This window comes from Conger conger, chromosome 9, assembly GCF_963514075.1.
Source record: "Conger conger chromosome 9, fConCon1.1, whole genome shotgun sequence".
Taxonomy (NCBI): domain Eukaryota; kingdom Metazoa; phylum Chordata; class Actinopteri; order Anguilliformes; family Congridae; genus Conger; species Conger conger.
Window position 1 is genome coordinate 50,651,984 of NC_083768.1, and position 21,671 is coordinate 50,673,654.

The 21,671-nt window shown below is 46.5% G+C and overlaps 1 protein-coding gene across 1 annotated transcript in view; it reads left to right on the forward strand.

The window, feature by feature from the left end:
• atxn1a (ataxin 1a) overlaps positions 1-21,671 on the forward strand; it is a 91,233-nt gene that overhangs the window by 44,620 nt on the left and 24,942 nt on the right. Inside the window, exon 3 of the mRNA XM_061255474.1 lies at positions 16,609-16,796. The gene's annotated coding sequence lies outside the window, so the exon portion shown is untranslated. The remainder of the gene's footprint in view (positions 1-16,608; positions 16,797-21,671) is intronic.

Here is a 21,671-nt window from a genome sequence, read left to right on the forward strand (position 1 = left end):
TACACACTGGTATACACATTAGTATACACATTGGTATACACATTAGTATACACACTGGTATACACATTGGTATACACACTGGTATACACATTAGTATACACACTGGTACACAGCAGAGAGATGCTCTGTGTTCTACTCCACCATGTAGCTAGTACACCGTCACATGAAGCATGACTCAGTCTTTGAGCTCAAGCAATGGAGCCACGGAGGACAGCATTGTGAATATTCAACTGAACATGTAACTACACTATTACACATTTAATAGCATTTTCTTAAGCCAGCTACTGCACTTAACATATGACTGTAAAAATGCATATATAATGCATATATGATATTACAAGTGTTATGTTTTGCATATTATAAATATGTAATAAAAAGCTACACTCTCAGAATAAATGGTTACAAAAGGGTAGTTCTTTGTATGGCAAACTGGTTCTTTGTCTGGGAGCTTTCACACCTATGACACAAGGCTCCATAAAGAGCTAAAAAGCATTCCTCTATGGACACAGCCATTCTGAGAGTGTATGGAAGTGATTTGGAAATTGGAAACACAAAGACAGCGATTTGTAATAATAGCGTCCCGCGTTTAACAGTAATGTGTCAGTCGGTCTCCGCGGTCATAGCTGATGGGGGGGGGGGGGGGGGTGTTTGCTGAGAGCACAGCGTGATATCGCTCTTTCCATTATCTCATCTCTTACTGGCCCTGGGGGTGCAGTGGGGGTCCGCACGCGGAGTTATGTGAGGTATTGCTCGTGTGTTTTCACAGCGCTCTGAGGGGCTGTTAAAGAGGCTTTCTGTCATTCGCCGAAGCCGTATCCGTGGAAACGTGCCCGCTGTTTACCCCCCGGAGGGCGATCAGTCCTGCGGTTCTCCCAGCAGCCGCGGGGTCCAGGTGTCGGCTTCTCGGCTCTGCGCCGTGACATTTCTGTTTTGTTTGGAAGGCTTTCCTACCTCCTCGGTCTCCTTTTTCCTCTGTGCTTACATTCAATGCGTTTTAAATCTGGGCCGCAAGTGCAGTTTATGGTCGAGTCTCCAGAAAAGCTCCCTGTAGACCTGCTAGCTCAGCTCCTACTGCTGTTAAGGATGTGCTGTAGATAGGTAGTGCCTGAAATCACTGACTGTGAATCAGTTATGTCAACATGAATGTGCTTGGTATCAGGGTGGAGTTATTTGTGGGATCACTGACCACACAACACCGTCTACCATCTGTTTCTACCAGATTTGTCCCTTATTTGTTACAGTAATGTAGCTCAGATGTACTGTAATGTTTAAATGGGCCCACCTTATTTCAGTTGCAGTTTATAGCCAGTTATAAGTCAGCAGAATCATTTGAATCTTGTCCTAGTTTTTCAGTGCTTTAATTAAGATACAAGTCAGATTTGTACTGTATTTACACAATGCCAGTTGCCAATGGCAATTCTCAGAAAAGTTACATATTGTAGAAGTAGTCCCAGAATACACTCACTGAGCACTTTATTAGGTAGACCTGTACACCAGCTTGTTAATGCAAATATTTTCTCAGCCTACCATGTGGCAGAAACTAAATGAATACAAGCATGCAGATGTGGTCAAGAGGTTCAGCTGTTTTTCAGACCAAATGGGGAAGAAATCTTAATTGATCTAAGTGACATTGACCGTGTAATGATTGTTGGTGCCGGACAGGGATTCCTGGGATTTTCACACACAGCAGTCTATAGAGTTTGCAGAGAATGCGACTGACAGGAAAGTGACAGTAACAAAAATAACACATTACAACAGTTGTATGCAGAAGAGCATCTCTGAACACACAAGGCATCAAACCTCTTAAGTGGATAGGCTACAGCAGCAGAAGACCATTAAGTCTAGAAAATATGTCTAATAAATATCTAATAAAGTGCTCTCTGAGTGTATGCATCTCAGAGTAATGTCCTCTAGTAGCACGGCATTGTTTATACTTAGAAACATTTCCCTTTATGCAGTTATTACTCTGCCAAACTAAACCAAAGCGATCCATTATGTTAATTACTACCACAGTGTGGTGTGGGGATCTAAGGGTTGCACTTGAGATGACTAGCCTGCAGTGATGGACATTTCATGGGCTGTGAAGATTGCCGAATAGATGCAGAAACAGCCACTCCACTCACTAATGGACCAGGGAAGGCTTAAGTTGACATGTGTCCGGGTTTGCCTTTTGGATAATATCTGGCTGCTGGTCGAGAGATCAGAATGGGCTCAGAATCAGAGGTCAGCTTCCTGTTCCTCAGACGAAGCGCAGGTTACGACTGCAGCTGTGATTTCTCCCCACCTCCTCAGTCGTCTCCACCTCCTGTATTTAACCGAGCGGCGGCCATGTTTTAGAGGGGACATAGTAGCAGTGATAGGGCATTGTAATGCTCTTTGGGAATTCTCAGTTGGGATAAATCTGGAACTAAAATAAATATGGAAATCGTGTCCTTTTAGCCTTTTCATTTGTTGTTTTCCCATCTGTTGCATTAGATTTATTTAGTTGCTTTTTGAAACTAGTCAACTGATATTGAGAGACAGCTTTTAAACACCGGTATAAGTATGGGATATCTTGGAATGTAATTGTAGATTTTAAATCCAATGTTGAGGGGAAATATTTTCAGTTTTTCATAGATACAGTGTGTAATATTCTGTTTGGCCTCAGAGAGAAAACTCTGGAAAACTCCACTTTCTGTGTTTTCTGGATGTGTTCTAGCTCCACTAGGCCTGTTCCAAGATTGAAGAGAAGTTGAGCTGTGTGCATGTGTGTGCGAAAGAGAGACAAAGAGGTCTTATTCCGCCCTGCTCTCCGAGGTTATCTCAGACCCATGTATTTTTACCCCCATCTGTCTCCGACAGAGAGTGGGCCCTCGAGTGTCAATCAAGTGCTTGTGCTCTTGCCAGCAGCGGCCTGTGTCGTCCTTATTCTGCTCAGACAGGCGAGGACGTATTGATCCTGGCAGGAGGGAAGGAGAGAATGGCGTTGCGGTCGGACCATCTGATGGCAGAGCTGCACTGGGGAGGCAGGGCTGTCTCTCTGCTGATGGGAGCAGAGGCCAGATCGTGCCTCAGCGATGGGCAAATTGAGGAGTCTTTCTGTCCTTGACCGCTCAACTCCGGCGTTCCCAATAACGCTAGTAAATAATAACTCGCATCGCGGTGAAAGCCCTAACAGAATCGTCGCTCCGACTCTCTCTGCATTTTGCGTTTCATTGCTGTTGAGCAGAAGCCAGCAGCCCTAACAACAGGTTTCTAAGAAATTCATTTTTTCCATCTTTTATTCGCTTCGTGGAAGAAAAGGCAGATTCACAGAAGTGCTGCATTCGCAGCTGATGCACGTCAGGTCGACCCCGCTACATGGCTGAAGAAAGGACATATTCAAAATGCCCTGGGGGAATGAAAGTCATCCACTCTCGTGGCTGTGTCCAAAGTTGAAGAGGGAGGCCAGCGCAGGCACTGTAGTGTGTGGACGGAGCTCCCAGGCGGGGTCACACTGTCACAAAACTGTGAAAAGCACCTCTCTCTTGGTGCGAAAAACAACAAACGTCCAGTAAACAGCAGTTCTGTGGGCAGAAATGTTAATGAGAGAGGTCAGAGGAGAAGGGCTAGGCTGGTGAAATCTGACAGGAAGGTGCCAGTAACACAAATAACCACACATTACAACAGTGTTATGCAGAAGAGCATCTCTGAACACACAACACATCAAACCTCTTCAGTGAATAGGCTACAGCAGCAAAAGACCATTAAATAAGTTTAATAAATACCCAATAAAGTGCTCACTGAGTGTATATAGCCTACTGCTTTTCTCACACTCAAGGCGTTTTACAGTAATGAGGGGTAACTCTCCCTGTGCAGCACCCACCTAGCCAATTAATTCAGGAGATGATTGGGCGGTAGGTTGAGAGAGGCTGGTTTGGAATTTAGCCAAAACACCGGGGAAGCCCCTGCACTTTGCAATGAGTGTCACAGGATCCTTAATGACCACAGTGAGTCAGGACCTTTTTAAGTCTCATTCGAAAGACATTACATTACATTACATTATTGGAATTTGGCAGACGCTCTTATCCAGAGCGACGTACAACAAAGTGCATACCCATAACCAGGGATAAGTTCGCTGAAAGACCCTAGAGGGAAGTACAATTTCAACTGCTACCTGTACAACAAAGATAAGGACAAGGGCCATTGTTTTTTTTTTTTTGTTTGTTTTTTTTTTTTTGAACAAACAAACAAACAAACAGAGCAAAAGTGACCAAAGTTAACTATCCAAACACTGCTTACCTAGCCAACTAAAAAATCCCCTGGGTTGAGCTTTAGATGGTGGTTGTCCATCCAGCTCTGGATGTCCCTCAGGCAAGCAGAGATACGGGCTGAAACCTGCGTATCAGACGGCGGGAACGAGACGAAGAGTTGGGTATCGTCCGCGTAGCAGTGGTAGGATAGCCCATGTGCAGTGATCACAGGGCCAAGGGAGCGAGTGTAAAGAGAAAAAAGAAGTGGGCCAAGGACTGAGCCCTGGGGAACTCCTGTGGCGAGGGGCCGAGGTGTCGATACCGAACCAGCCCAGGCAACCTGGAAGGAGCGACCAGAGAGGTAGGACTCAATCCAGTCCAGGGCTGTGCCACAGATGCCTGTTGCTGACAGGGCAGACAGGAGGATGGAGTGATCCACAGTGTCGAAGGCAGCAGAGAGATCTAGAAGAATGAGGACAGAGGAGAGGGAGGCTGCTCGTGCGGCATGGAGTGACTCACTGACGGAGAGGAGCGCAGTCTCTGTTGAGTGGCCCGATCTGAAGCCAGACTGATGGGGGTCTAGCAGGTTGTTGTTAGAAAAGAAGGAAGAAAGTTGAGTAGAAGCGGCTCGTTCTATAGTTTTAGAAAGGAAAGGAAGAAGAGATACCGGGCGGTAGTTCTGGATGATGGAGGGATCCAGGGTAGGCTTTTTTAGCAGACGGATATGTTGGAGTATGTTGAAGACGTGAGTTGGTAGTATCTGCATTATGCCAATGGAAGCAGAGGCTGCTGCTTGCAGCATGTAATGGAGAGTGAGTGGCTGTCAAAGTTGTCTTAGCCTTCAGTACTAAATTTATACTGCATGAAATTAATCGCTGTACTCATATCAGCTGTTGAATTGCGAAACTGAAAATTATGAATATAATTATTTAAAAAAGTGATCCGCAGGTAATGTGTAGACTGTTAAACCCTGTACAATATTTTAACAAGTGTTTTACTTGCTAATATATCGCCTAGCCTATATGGTGCTAAAATAGTAAAGTGTCCGATTATGAAGAAATGGGTTTGTTTACTCTGGAATCTCTCCCTTGGGAACTGCTTTCATGTAATGTAGGACTTTGTGCTGGTCCAGCTCTATGATAAGTCATTTATTCAACTATTATTTTATTTTCCCCCAACACTGGACTCTATACTTGCATGCGCTTCCTGTCTATTTATTCAACTGAAAATTGTTAGAATATTGTCAGTTATTCTGCTCCGATTCAAATAAGTCAACCAATGAGATTTCTGTTCTGGAGCAATGGAAAGGCAAGGCACTTAGCAGTCACCAGCAGCTGCAGTGTAATCTCAGTCATCTGTTTGGCTGATTGTGTGTGGAGGAGAAAGCTTTAAACAGTCTGTTTGCATAGTGTGTGTGTGTGTATGTGTGTGTGTGTGTTTGTCTTTGAGTGTGACGGTGTGTGAATGAATGAAGAAACTACAGGCTGTCCATGTGTGCTGTAAGAGTTTATTGTACTGATTGTATGCACGTGTGTGCGTTTGTGAGGGTGTATGTGTGTGCACATGTGTTTGTTGGTTTATGAGGGTGTGTGTGCATTTGTGTGTGTGTGTGTGTGTGTGTCTGTGCGTGTGTTTATGGATTTATGAGTGTGTGTGTGTGTGTGTGTGCGGGTGTGTGCATGCACGCACGTGTATATGTGTGTAACTGTGTGTGGATTAGAGTCTGTGTGGTATGAGGTATGTGTGTACGTGGCCTGTGGTGTCTGTGCATGCACGTGTGTGTGTGTGTGTGTGTGTGAGAGTGTATGTGTGTGTGTGTGTGTGTTTGTCTGTGGGTTTATGAGTGTATGTGTGTGTGTGTGTGGGTGAGTGCATGCACGCACGTGTATATGTGTATGACTGTGTGTGGATTAGAGTCTGTGTGGTATGAGGTATGTGTGTACGTGGCCTGTGGTGTCTGTGCACTCACGTGCATGTGTGTGTGTGTGTGTGTGTGTGTGTGACTGGTATGTGCGTAGGTGGCTGTGTGGTGTCTGTGCGTGCATGTGTGTGTGTGTGTGTGTGTGTATGCGTGGTGTGTGGTATGTGCGTAGGTGGCCGTGTGGTGTCTGTGCGTGCATGTGTGTGTGTGACTGTGTGGTGTCTGTACACGCACGTGTGTGTCTGAGTAGTAGGCAGGCTGGTGAGCGACTCCTCTCACGCTCTGCTTAGAAGCTCATTGGCACAGAGCAGAGCAAACCCCCGCCCCCGCCTCCCATCGATCAGTGACATAACCGCCCTGCAGTAGTAATGATGTCATCAGCAGCCACTCGCTCTCTGTGGTGACCTTGATGGCGGAGCACACTCAGCTGAGCAGGGGAGAGTCAGATCCCTGATTGGCTGGGCTTGCCGGTTGCTGTGGGGATTCTCAGAAGTGGGCGGGGGATGAGCCGGGACGAGTGCCGAATGGGACAGATCCCAGGAGACGGCCCAGGACTCACATTGCCGCACCTCTCCCTTTCTTTCCCGGTAATTGTGGGATTGAAAGGTAAGGGAGAGATTATGGGACTGTAACTGGGAGGTTGGCTGTTTGAATCAGTTAATAGCTGTGTGTATACCTGCAGCATTGTCCCATGAAACCACACTGTCCTTGTAGTTAACCCAGATTTAGTTAATAAATCATCCATTAAAAAAAAAAAAAAAAATTTTTTTTAAATGGATCATATGAAAAATGCATGAGGGCATCGGTTAAACAAACATGAACAAACCTTGACCCCTAGGGTCTAAATCAGTGCTCATTAGCCCCCCCTAGAGGTGTTCAAGTCCAGACCTTTCATGCAGTTCTGGATGCAGTCTAGTTTGTTGGTAAATGGCTAAATTCATCATTCATCATCTGTGTCATCATTATGCCTTCCTACGGACTTAGGTTTGTATGTACCTTTCCCCGCTCCACATTCCAGCTGACAGAAGCTAAAACCCTCACCCAGACTGCGCAACATTAGCATCGCTAAAACCCTTCGGTATATGTGTATAAATGCGTCTCTAACAGTGAGTGTAACTCGTCTCGCCTGGCTCAGTGAAGGTCACTGCTAGTCACACTCTCCACCGGATACTGCTGGAGGCTTCTGCTTCAGTCTGCCGGTCAGACGAGCCAGGACTCCGTCACAAGGGGGTTGCCTCAGCCTGCCCGCTCCGGCAGAGTTGGATGGAAAGCCGTGCGGTTTATCACCCGATCGATCCTGTCCTGAATGCGAAATCCGAGTTCTTGGAACGGCCCCATGCAGCCCCCCTCCCCGCCCTTTCGCCGCTGAAGCCGTGCCAGGGCAGGCCAGCTGTGGGGAGGTTATGAGTCGGCGGAATGCCCTCGGTCTTCTGGGAGGCCCCCGCGTACGGCAGACGGGCCTAGTCGTTGTCCGGACTCGCTCTGTGAAATGCGTGGGACGTATTTCCTCAGTCCTTGCTTTTTGTGTGTGTGTGTGTGTGTGTGTTTGCATCTGCTCAGGAGCCTTATACTTTATGTAACAGTGGAGTTGTGTAACCGGACCCACTGGCTAGGAGCAGAACTCCGCGTGTTTCACCTCCCACCTTGCCTCTTCGAAAGGTGCACAGCTCAGTCGACAGGTTAAGGGCTTAATCTCAGCTCCTGGTTCTGTCAGTTATTTGGTGATGGGTGGGGTGGTTGGGTGGGGCAGGGGGTCTACGTGCAGGGGGTCAGGAGTCCGTTCTTTAGTCTAACTCTTGGGCCTTGATACATTTTGAAGGAACATGAATGAAGAGAACCCAGGAACCTGAATGATGGAAATATCACAGAAAGGCTGCTGTTTATCAGATATTAAATCCTGTATTGCATACCGTGTTGGAGTATGCCCCTTCCTTGGCTCACACTTCAGATCTCGCCTGTATTGAATAATGCATTTGCCGAGCAGGTGCCCTTATACAGAAAATTATTATCCATTCGTTTTACAGGATATTATAGGTCTTGATCCACCTCGGATTTGAACCAGAAATTACCAATTACCAGCCAAGTTCAACGCACAGTTAGTATCCCATTACACTGCAAGATGGAGTCACCATTAAGTGGAATACCAGTGCTGAAGGAGCTCTGTCAGAAGCTATTCCTTTATACCAATGCCCATTGTAATTCTACACTGATTGCTATACACTTACTGGATCGATACTAGTGGTCTAGTGCCAATAAGGCCCTTCTTTTGACACTGCAGTTAGTTTTGGTGGTAGGTAGTGAAACAGTTATGCGGATGGTAGTAAGTTTTCAGGGAGGTTATGTGCTTACTTGCTGAACATAAGTGCCAAACTCTGGTCTCCCAACCATGCAGCAACATTAACACATTGGCAGAAGTCTCTGTGTCCTTACAAAGCAGTAAGTCTCTCTGAGTGATCTTCCTTGTAACATCACCTTGCTTTGTATTCATTGTCTATGCAATATTAGCTCAGGAGGTAAGAACGGTCACCGGGCAGCTGGAGGGCTGCCGGTTCTATCACATGCCCTGGGTGTGTTGAAGTGCCCCTGACAACTAACTCCCAATTGCTCCCGACGAGCTGGTTGGCATCTTGCATGCCAGCCAGTCGCTGTTGGTGTGTGTGTGAATGGGTGAAGGAAAGACATCAATTATAAAGCGCTTTAGATAAAAGTACAATAAACAGTAAATGCTGTCCATTTTCCAATCTTAAAGGTATACATTTTATACCTTTCTCTCAATCATATTTAACTTTCAATCAACTTTTTAATCAAGCCTATCAAGAAAGTAGCAACTGTCTAAAACTGCCTGATCATTGCTTTTTTCTACATGGTGAAGACTGTTAAAGTACCTTTAGTTTGTGACTCCATTGTCGAATATTCGTTGCACATGCACTCAACGGTCTTCCTCTGTGCAGGTGACAGCCAGCCATTTTCCCCCATGATGCATTTCATGAAAAAATGCAGGGGGTGAGAGAAAGGCTGTGGTGTATCTCTGTCACGGGGCCGATTGCCGTCAGAGATTGGTCCCCAGTCATTATTTATTGACGATTTAAAGAGTCTTGGGCCAGGCACAGATTTGAAACCTGGCGGCACTTAACGGAAGACGGAAACCGTCCGCTCGCGTCGAGCGTGCCCTTCTGAATACGGTCGCAGCGGAGTCCTTTCGTTTATTCAGGGAACGCAAACAATTGCTGCCTTCTTGTTCGGAAATATTGATGGGCTCAAGGTTCTTGTTAACCACGCTGTTGCTGTCAATTCAGAGCAGGATCTTGGTGTTGTCTTTTTAAAATGACAGACACACTTCTATTCCTGGGAATGCTAATGGGCATCAGGAATATTTCTAATATTGTTGGAATGTACATGAGTCTGTTACAGACAAATAGCAATGTATATCCACTATAAAATGACTGAAATACATGAGACAGTTAGTTAAGAAAAGCACAGATGAATCAGGATTCATTAGCAGCTGTAAATGCAATGCAATTACGAGCCTAGTTGTCATATTCATTACATGGTTGTAAACGACTTTAGTGTGGTAACGACCGCCATAATTAATCACGTATGTACTCATTCGTTAACGACGCTACCCATTATGGATAAAAACAGCACAGTTTACGTCAGAGATAGCTTTGAGGAAGCCCGTAACACGTTTGGGCGAAAAGCGTGTCCCCTTTCCTTCTCGGGATAACCATCTGTCCGACAGCGTGTCAGGCTCAGAGCATTCTGGTCCTCGGCCAGCAGGAATCAGCTGTTCACTGCCCGCGAGGGACTGCCCAGAAATGACCGGCCGCTGGCACACGACGAGAAGTCGCCGGACCTAATCGTCCGTGAAACAACAGCGTGCCACGGCAGCAGAGGGCGTTTCGGACGCGGTACCTGGAAGCGTGCGCTCCGTGACCCTCGGAGCACCGAGCGAGGAACGATCCCTCGAACGCGGCGGGACCCTTCTCAGAAATGAGGACTCGGCGCCCCGTCATGTGCTGCGGAAGGCCGTCCCGGTATCTTGATCGAACGGGGGCGAGATTGAATATCATGGCCTGTCAGCAATAAGCCTGTGCGTTTGGTACGCTGCACGTCGCCAGGAGTGAGAGAGCTGCACAGGAGCACCGCCCCTCCTCCCCTGCCCTTGACAGCGAGCAGGTTTGTTCTCCACTTCTAGTGGCTGTTTGCGTCTTAAATCGCTGCTTGTAGCGTTCACGGACAAGATTTTAGGGAAGTCTGCGGCAAGGCAGGCTGGCAAACTTCTTTTTCTTAAAGCTGGCATGCATTCTTGTTTACTACTTTGAAATTGCAGCGTCATTTCGCCTGAGAAGTCCAGTGGAAACACTGAGTTTGTGCTTAGCAATGCTCGTGCTTAGCGCCTGTTCTCGCTTTGCATGCCTGTTCTTGTTTTACCAAGGAGAAATCATGTTTGGCACCTGATTTGCTCTTGTTGGGATTTTTTTTTATCCAGAAAAAAATGGTAAGCAGCTTGTTGCCTTGAAAATTTTTTCATCATTTGAAGGCAGTTTTCTTTAAGCAGCTGCCAACATTGGGAGAGGTGCTGTGTTCTTTGTCTGTTTGAACATTACTTATGTTGACATCATGTACCCTTAATTAATATGCTGCTCTGCCAGACAGTAATTCACCTTAGGTAAGAACAGTGGAAAATCTCTCTGAAGGCCTTATGTGACTGGTTATGCAAGTTTCTCTATGTGTTTCTGTGAATGAAGAACGGTAGGAGGAGCTGAAGAGTGTGTGTGTATGTATGTGTGACTGTATGTGTGTGTGTGTGTGTGTGTGTGTGATACTGTGCATATGTGTGTGTGACTGTGCATATGTGTGTGACTGTGTGTGTGCCTGTGTGTGTGTGTGTGTGTGTGTGTAAAGTGAATATGTTTGGGTGTGTGTGCGTGTAAGTGTGTGCGTGATTGTGTAAACATGGACGCATGCCTCCGAGACTCTTGTGTGCTGTACCTGTATCTCCTCCCCTCTCTCCCGGGCGCTGGCATCATAGCAGCCGTAGGGAATGTGCTTAGTTACTCCCAGGGAACTTTCCAGAATGTAGAGTAGTCTCACCAGTGTCTGTTCAAGTGGAACTGAGTGCTCAGAATAGGTACCAGTTTATGTCCTGCCCTCCTGAGGGACACTTGGCGTAAACACCTTAAAACCGCAAAATTACAGCATCTAGAGAGAATAATTTACTTGTTGTGTGAATATTCATTTATCTGTACATTTCATTGCAAGCCCAGTCAGCAAATCTCTGTTACGCTGTGGAGAAGGCTAGAGTCAAATCTTGTGTGCTAGTTGTGGTTACAAAAAGCCAGAGCATGGATCATCTGCGATAATCTTTTTTTTGTTTGTGTCACAACAGGCGGTTTCAGAACAAAATGTTTGCCTCTCTGCTAGCGGTTTTTGAAGTTGTGTAAAGTACCGCGGGCGGTTAGTTCGTCACCTGAATAATTTGGAATAGTGAGCGACTGCTGAATGGCAGATTCCGTGCTGAAACATAAATTCTCTGTGCTACTATATTTTAGTCAGCCAAAGGCGATTCCTCCCGTGATACATATACTCCGGTTGTGGAGTACGGTATTGAATTGCAAAGCAGCAGAGCATCAGACTACCGTCCCCCCTCCTCCCCCCCACGTCTACCCCTGTGAATAGAGAAGCACGCTGTCACTACAGAGAGGCTGGGGCTTTCACAGGCAGCCCGCTGTCCGCCGCACGCTCTATCCGTACAACCGCGGAGCGCTCGTGGAAAGCTCCGGAACCCGCTCGCTGCCCTGCCTTTGTCCGCACAGCGAGAGCATCGCGTCGCATTTCGCGGAGATGCGAATCACACTTCTGACTTTGGAGAGAGATCTCAGGTTGGTTCCCTTAAGATTTTACAGTAGCCGAGTATCTGGGAGAAACAAATTATCCTTTATGTCCACACTGCTCGAAGAGGGTGAATCTCGTTTGCCGTCGTTGACTGCTTTGTGAAAAGCCAGGAAGGTCCTCAAGCACGTATATTACTGTAAAGCAACTATGAAAAACATTTCATGAAAACATGCTGTACAGCTTTACTGAACACACATAACAACTGTAACTTGAAATTCCTGTTATTTGTTTAAAAAAGTGTTTCGAATAGGCAACCTGTGCAGCTTTTGTTAGTTTGTGTGCATCATCCACATTGTAGCACGGAGTGGGCGGTGATGGGTCCAGGGTGGAGGGGAGGGCCAGAGGACAGGAGAGAATGTACAGACAAGATAATTTTAGGCACTTTTATTATTATTTTGCATAGCGCCTTTTGTTTAAGAACAGTAGACCTTCCAGTACAGCTGACAGTTGGTGTTTCTGGAGTTTGGGAGATAAGTGGATGAGCCAAGTCTGAGAGAGCACTTCATAAGCATTGCATTCTGGTGTGGCCTTCCTATGAAGTTCCTTCAGTAACCGTGTGAGCCCTTCATCACAGGCTGAGCTATTCTATACAGTGGGGGGGGGGGTGTCTGTTTCTCTGGTCTGGACCAGACTTTGGTTGACAAGCAGGGCAGGTTGTAGTTGGTCAGGGTTTTCACCTGTGAGTTCCTGCTTGGATAAATATTGGTACAGCGCTTTTGTTTATGAACTGCAGGGCAGCCCAGGCCATGAAAGTCATTGTTCAGACTACCTGTGGAACTCCATAAGGCTATGCATTAACTTATGGGCTGGTTCCAGGGGCCTGTATCACAAAGCAGGATTACTGGATAATAGCGCTGAGTAAACCCTGGAGCCCTCTCAAATCCGGAACATGGACTGAAGTAGAAAGAGCTGTTCCGGGTTTTACTCAGTGCATTTATCCAGCTAACTCAGTAATCCTGCTTTGTGATACAGGCCCTTGGATAGAGATTCCAACAATTCCTTAATGTCCCTGTGTTATATGACTGAATGTTCATATGAAGTTCAAGCCACAGTTTCAGTCATACTATCATAATATCATCTCACATTTGGCCTTCACTTCATACGGAACAATAAGTCTTCCTTGTATGTACAGTATGTGCCTGGTATTGCTAGCTATGACAAACTTGTGAGCTGTTGAAATGCCAATGTATTGTGTGAATACTATTGCCTCAGGAGAACAACTCAATGTAGCAGTGCTAATCCCAGAATTTGAACAACGTGGACATTCAGAACTGTGGTAGATACAGTAAGACAGGCGAGGTAGTAATACCCATAACCAGTTCTCTGTTCCTAATTTAGAGAACAAAGATTTCTGAAATGACACTGCTCCAAGCCCTTCGGTTTCTGACGGTAAGCTACTGCCACCCCCCAGCGAATCTGTTCAAACAAGTTCCAGTGAACTCAGTGCTCTTTTAATGCAGGTGGCGAGAGCAGGAGGTTCAGCCGGGTTCCCGGAGGAATCTGCGCACTCCGAGGTTCTCCGGTCCACGTGATTGATTTAGCGGGTCCCGGGGCGGGCTTGGGTTTCACTGCGGAGTACATGTCACCTGGTAGCTTTACACTTCTGTTTACATTTAGGTTGGCCTCAGATTCCTCAGTGCTCCCAGCTTGGAAAAAGGCGTAAACATATGGACACCGGTAGCCACTTGCCTCCTGATTTTCCATCTAAGGCCTGCTGATGGATTTCTTTGCCAGTTGGTAATCCCAGGATGTGGTGGGAGTTATCCCCCGCCCCTCCTCTCCATCCTGGTCGGATACAGGGCCTCTCAGCCCCATGCCATCATCTGTCCAGAGTGTTCTGCAGACCGTGTGAAGAACTTTGTTTTCTGATGTGCGCATTTGACACCGCAATGGGGAAGCGCTAGTTCTCACTTTGATGTGGAAATGTACCGGTGGAGAAGTGCTGGGAAAAAGGGCCGTGTCGTGGCCTAGTGGGAGCTAGGGCCTTTATCCGCTGTCAGGAGTTTGCAGGATCAAATCTGTCGTGGTGCAGTGCTTTGCCAAGCTTCAGCTTCTCTGTGCACAAGCTGCCAAACAGATGGGGAGTGTGCCAACTATGGAACAGGCATACAGTGTCAATCAGCCATTCAAAATTATGGAAATATACATAGAAAGGTTACAAATGGGACTGACAGCAGGCATTTTTGAAATTTGAGGGTTGTTTATTATTGTGTTTCGTGCTTTGAGAGACTTGCGCTAGTATGTACTACTCATATATTTTGCCTGTTGGGGGCTGTCAGAATTAATCAGAATCTGTGTCCTAGTATCTGTGTTCCCCAGCTGGGGTTGTTTAGCAGACAGTTTCTCAGACTGTATATTCGAAACAACGGCCTTGTTTTAGACAAAGCAGTATGAATGCGGCCCGTGTGAATTTAAATGGACTGCGTTGAAATAACCGCAGATCTTTGTTCCTCTGGGCAGTTTAGTGGCTTTCCCCGGGTTAATTCTCTTCAGGACCTTTACATCTATTACTTCCACTGAGCACTTTTCCTGGTATTATGGTTATTAAGACATTTCTAATGGTCTCATTATAGGCCCCCTGAGAAACGGTGAGCAGGGTTTTCAGAGCTGTGCCCAGCAGAGACTAACAGATGAAGAAGAAGAGGTTTAGTGTGAGGCCGTTTGGCTCTCGTTACTGAAAGAGCCTTGGTAAAACTGGGGCAGTATCATACGGCTTATTTAATGCAAAACACGAGCTCGGGGAAAGGGAGACATCGTGTTTCTTTTCCCCTGGACATGACATCAGGGAGGCTAAAGAGGTGATTCCTTTCAAGGATCAGGGCGAACAGAGATCTTGTTCCCAATGACCGAGTGCAGTGTTCACTGGTACGTGCCCATGGTCTGAATGACTGACTGTGCAGCCACTGCAACAAGACTGCATGGAGAGTGTTTAGACCAGGGGTTCTCAAACTGTGGGTCGGGACCCCATGTTGGGTCGCTCGGTTTTTCAGGATGGGGTCGCCTGAACATTTTGAAAAAGATAAAATATTTTTTATCTTTAAAATATGTGAATGTAGGCCACTACATGTTTAACATTACAACAACCCAACTATAATAAAGCAATGAGGCAGGAGAGGTTGTGATATATTTCCACTATAGTCATGGCTAAAGGGTGTTGTTAGGCACAAGCATCACATCAGAGAAATGTTTGGGAACCCCTGGACTGTGTCTAAACTAAAATAAAGGCCTTTACAGACTAAAGGTAATCCCTGGGTTAAATGACAATGCAGTTGGTGCACCTGTCAAATGTAGGCTATTATAATGGGTTCATATAAGCCTGACTCAAAGCCTGTGAATGATTGGGCTGTTCAGGTGGATGTTTTTTGAATGTCTTGTTCACAAGGTATAACAATGTGTAACAATGTTAAAGTACAAAATATAAGCCCCACCCCTTGTCCCTGCAGACTTCCATGTTTCCGGTTTTTCTCTGAAGTCACATGCCTTACTCTATCACACTTTCAGACATGCCAACTGTAGTTGCCACTCTCTTTTTATGGATTCATGTGCAAGCACAAGCCATTTTCTCCTGCGTGAATGCTTTGGCCATTCTTTGCCAAAACTACAGGACATATTTACTGTATTATGAGCTGGGGTCTTTACTAGCATTTTTCCAAGGAGTACATGTGATTTAAGTTGAAACATTTCAGAGCTCACTAATTGGTAGATGTGCTCCTAAATAATTTTGCCAGTTGGCACACATCCATTTTCTGGAGCAAATGGGAGCATTGTACAGCCCTGATAAGTAGAAAATGTTAGCTGAGCATGTTCTCTGGTTTCTAATTGTGTTTCAATGCCTGGTGACAATGGCATTTTCAGTTTTGTGTTGGGTAGTGCGTGTCCCTCAGTGTGTGAGTGTGTGTGTGTGTGTGTAAGATGGCTTCGGAGCAGGAAATGGAAAACTCCCTTGTTTCTCTTTTTGCCAAAGTCTTGTGTTGCTGTAGGAATGCGTTCCGGACTGTTCCGTCTCAGCGTACTCGCTGAGATCAGTGCTGCTGAGAGAAGTCGTTAGCCAGTGTGGAATGCAGCCTCATTTGCGCACTCTTGTCTGTGGTCGATGGGCGGACCCATTCACTCACTTCCTGGGTCACTCGGAGGCCGGCGTTTCAGAGCCGCCCACACTACTGTATCCGAGTGCAAGATAATGCCCAATTAGCCGTGCTCCCCGCCGCCACCGCTTCCCTAATTAATCCCACAGTGTCAGCCTATCAAAGATGCGTGTGAGCATCAGGCTATGTGTTTGTGTGAGCTCGCATACTTGCGTCAGCGTAGGCCCTGCTGTAAAATCCAGCTATAACCGCTTGAAATTACCAGCTACCAGCAGTTTCAAAACATAGCTTGAGCTGGTGAAACTATGTTGAGGGGGAGCTGTTCTGAGCAGGTCAACTAGCTACCAACTGTTTCAAACCCTAGCTTGAGCAGTTTTTTTCAGCAGGTTCCTCATGCGTGGTTGCATGTGTGTGTGTGTGTGTGTTTGAGCGAGTTTGTTGTTATTGTACTGTATGTTGAGCGTGTTACTAACGGATGGTCGCTTCCTCTCTCCAGGTGAAGTCCTTGTCGAGACGTAAGCGGTGTGCCAGGACTCCGATGGGTATCGCCACGTGCCGCATCTGAGGCCGACGTCCACGGAACGGAAGGAGTGCGGGGGCCATCGTTCGTCCACGTCGACAAAAACACACCGCCGTGTCCGCTTCGCCACGGGCTTCTGCATGGGACCGCGTGCGCTGTCACTGGTGAGCGAGACGCGGGGGTCAAACGCAGGCCGCAACTTTTCAGAATCTTTATATGCCACCTGCCAGCTGTGCCAGCTTGACCAGCTTGAAAATTGAGCTGGCCAAGCTGGTTGTAAGCTGGTGTTACTGGATATGAGCTGGTCATGAAGTTGGTCTAGCTGCGTTTGAACTGGTCAGCTAGCTCCCAGCGGCTCTCCAGGGTCATGGCTAAGATGGCATTCCAGAGATGGCAAGTGACACCACACATTAGACTGTGTGTGAGTTCATTCAGCATAACTGTCTGCTTTGGGTTGAACTCTACAGCACACAAACATTCAGCACACTGAGAACCATTCGGAAATTCCAGTTGTGGTTGTACAATAGGGAAGTTCCATGAATTGTCATACTTAGTTAGTTTTAACTTGCCTTTAATATTTTGGATGGGAGCCAGTAGTGCATAGAGATTGAAGTACTTTTGGGATCTGTTTTGGGATTAGTAAACTTGCAGTTTTCTCTGAACTTATGATTGCTTGAATCTTAGCTTGTAAATACTGTGCGAGAGATAGCTTCTAATCAGCTTAATTCAACTCGATTTGAAACGGATCTGAATTTGACTCAGATGGGACTGATTAAGGCTTGCGGTTCTTGCTGGTCAGCTGCTCAGAGCTGAGTGACTCTTGGTGAAAACTCTCCATGGCTTTCTGAATCCCCGGGCCTAATATGTGGAAAAGAAGGGGGGAATGGGTCTGCCTGGTAACCGAATCATTGTTTACCAAAACAACGCAGGCACCGCTCCCTTTCATTCGGATCTGCAGTAGGAAAATGTGTCAGTGTGCGTTTCCCACTGGCTGGAGAGGACGGAGCTGACTGGATGTGAAAGGAAAAAGCAACTCTCAGTGATTCACACTTGCGGGAAAAATACACTGTGTGTCTGTGTGTGTCTGTACGTGTGTGCGTGTCTGCGTACGTGTCTTCTGAATGTGTGTGTGCTTGTCTATGTCCAGCTTTTTAAATAAATATCATGCCTCAGAATTAATAGACGCCTGGGTTGTGTGTATGTTTGTGTGTGTGTGTGTGTGTGTGTGTGTGTGAGACTGAGAGGCTTTCCATATCACTGCAACCTCAAGGGCAGTAAGCAAAGCAGATAAGAGGAGCCCTTGTAATCATGCTGTGTTAAACAGGCCTCTATCAGTACGTACCAGTGCTTACTCAGTCCCAGTGACCCAGCTGACCCACTGTCTGATAAGCCTGCTTGGATGCTAATACCCACCAACTGTCTATATGGAGGTGAACTCAGCCCACTGACTGTGGGTCAGAGCTGTGCCTTTTACAGTGCAACGCTATTGAATAGGGAGAAGCTGGACTGGGGAGGCTGTCTGTCTTAGTCGCGTTTGACTGGCAGTTAGATTGGGCCTCGCTGCTGTGAATTAGCTTTTGAAAAGGCGACTTTGTTTTGCTGTCAGCGCCCGGATCGGCTTTGATTGATCTAACCGGCGCGGATTGAAAGCAAGCTCTCGAAATGAACGATGCGCGGCCAGCTGTAAAAGAACGTATTTGTGCCTCTTGTTCGTATCTTCTCATTCATAATTTGCGGTGGCGAGCCATGCGAGGGACTGACACATGATTGGGGGAGTGGGTGGCCGCATGGTTATACCTCCCCCTGCTGGTCATATTTTGTACAGCAGTTGAGGAACCTGGCTGCATTGTACACAGTCATGCCTTCTCTATCCAGCAGATGGTGCTGTTCTTGCATTCTCAGGGAGTTACAGGTTGATAGAATATACTGTACCTTGTGTTTGCTGAACAGTTTGAGAGGCCCTATAATATTGGCTACATGTAAAGTATTGGGCAGTTCAGAGTTATTATTAAGTGTTACCATATTAAGTAGATTTTAGAGTCGCTTTTCTGGAAAATATAAAGCTCAATCTAAAGTGCTTATATTCACAGTAGAAGCCACTGGACCTAGGGTTCATTCCTACAACTGGTGCATCACAAATGTGTGCTTTTTACATGCGTAATGTAGCTTCATGTGGTGTTTACTGTACACTGTGCAGGGAAACAGAGCCTTGCTTTGGCTAAACAGGATCCTGACCCAACACATATTAAAAAATGAAGACGTTTTAATTGAACGTGATTGGAACGATTTAATTCATTATTTTCTTTATTGAATGAGTTAGTAAGAAAATAATTTAGATTGGCTATGGTGTGTGTATATTACCATAATGTTCAAAGGTGGTCTTGTTGTCGTTCTCGTTCTGCGTAGAGTCTGTGATTAGATTAGCAGGCATCTGTGTTTGCTGTGACAGCGTGATCCACACTCAACAGACACCAACCTCCCCCCTCCTCCCTCCCACCAGCTGCTCTCTTATTGGCTGTGGGCTGGGGATGAGGACAGGTCATTGGCAGGCTGATGCTGGCAGGCTCGGCCTCACACAGAGCTCCCTTGTGCTCAGCTTGTCAGTCCCCCCACCCCCAAAACAAAAAAATAACATGTACAGGCACACACATGCACATGCATGCACACACGCACACATTCAGACACGTGCACGTACACACACATTCACAGGGAACTCCTGGCATGCACACCCACTCACACACCATATGTCACAGTGCAGAACAGGGCCATTCTTCCGGCGATCTTGGCAGTACTCAATCATACTATAGCCTTGCCCTGTGCACTCCTCGTGCCTGTATATTATATGTTGCTGGTACACACTAAGTACACACATGAGTACTTAATGTTTGTCTTGGTTTTTGCTTGGTGCTGTCACATTTCACACAACGAAACACCAAATGGAAACACCGCCATAATTGACCTATTAGCCAAACCCTTTTTCCTTTGTTACAATGTCTACATACAGGACACTGTACGTGCAAAGACATTCCATTGCTGCAGTACTGAGATTCACGGAGAACTGAGTCTCACAGAGATCGTCTTAACGAGAAATTCACTCTAAGGATTACATCTAGTTTCAGAGCATTTTTACATCCTATTTTTACACTGTCATTTATTGCACTTTGTCACAGAGGGAGCTAATATTAGTGGCAGCTTGTGAAAAAGTGATGAATGAAAGGGTTGAGAAAACACTGGCAGTTTAAAAAGCCTCTATACAGCACTGTCACACGTGGTGTGACTCCCCTGGGAGAGATATGCGGCACTTCTGGGATTTTGACCACCGTTTGCCGCATGGAGAGAGAGGCCACACCAACACGAAATAAATTATAACAGGTTCCGGGCAAAAATAAGAAACTAAAACAATAAATGAAAATGAAAAAGAAAGTAAAACTGAGCGACAGCTTTTCAGCTTGTCACTCGGAGCCGACCGGCTCCTCCCTTTTGCGCACTGAACTGAAGAATAAACTAAATGAGATAAATTAAATTAAACACTCCACACACCACAAAACCGGCATTCTTGGAGTGTTTTCCCATTCTCAGCCCCATACTGTGGAGAAGAGCACACTTTAAGCACCTGGGCTGATTATTTAACACACCCCAGGTGTGTGTGCGTTAAATCCGACTCTCCACCGAACCGAATCTCATACTCCTCCACCACCAGAACGCTGCCGAGACCACTCCCTGCGGAGACCACGGGTTTCTCGCCCGTGTTTGCCTTGCATGGAGAGAGAGAGTGCCCACACCAAAACAAAATACATTCTTCCCCCTTCCCTCACAGGTTCTGTGAAAAAATAATACGCTAACACATTAAACTGAAATAAAAAGGCAAAAGAAAGTAAAACCGAGCGACATCTTTTCAGACTGCCGCTCAGAGCTGGCCACTTTTCAGCCGGCCACCCCCTGCTGCTTTTCAGCTGCGTCCTCCCTTTCTTGCGCCATCAAAATACAATAAAATAAAACCACAACTGGAAAAACTGGCTCTCTCTGAGTGTTCTCCGACTTGACTTGTTGGAGGACACAACTCTCTTGCATGATGGGTGATTGAGTCCAGTCTAGCTCTTGTATCTTTGACCTGAGTTCTTTGCCTACAGGTTGTATTTATGTTAACCAGATGGCCAATCTTATTTCCCCATGTCTTTATCAGGTGTGGCTTAAAATCTTCAGCCTAAAATACTGCCTTTACCATACAGCCAATGTATTAGCACTCAAACCCAGCACAGTGTTACTGTGTTTTGTTTTTGTTTTTGGAAACGAGGTGGCTTTTAAGTTGACCATGTGGCTTTAAAGTGGATGAGTGTAAATGCTTGCTGATGAGAATGGTTATGTTCTGTGTAACAGCCTCCCCTAGGAAATCCACACTCTGTGATGTGGCTGTTTTTCATTGAAGAGCCCAATAAAAGAGGCCAATCACTGTTCCGCTCCGTGGCAGAGATTCCCAGTGGCGGATGTTAGACGTGGCCGGGATGAACCCAGCCTTTGAGCTTCTCCCGACCTTCACCAAAAACGGAGGCGGCCGGCGAGGGTGAGCCTCCGGTCCGTGGGACCAGGTCACTCCGATAGTCGCCGTCCCTCCTTCCCTACTCTCCTGACCCCCTGTAGTCGAAGCACGCGGGTATTCTTGGTCGCTATTCTTGGCAGCACGGGGGACGACTTGGCTCGCCGGCACATGGGAAAAAATGCTTCTGGCACTGAGGTCCAAGGGCCTCCTCCACTGCGTCTGCCAGAGGCCACTTAAAGCAGTCCACTCTGTTACCAGGGGATTCTAACACCCCGCGCATCAGTATGGGATTGGCCCCTTTCTACCAGAAGGCCCTTGTCGCTATAATGTGTTTTCACACACATACTTTTTTGAATAACGTGATAGCTTGTAACTGTGCTTCAAAGAACTATGCTGATGCAGTTTCCAAAATGTCATTCATATTCAGATACAGTAATGCCATTTCAGTCGGCTGTCTTCCTGAAACTGGGAGAACGAAAGACCGAAATCAATGAAAAAAAAA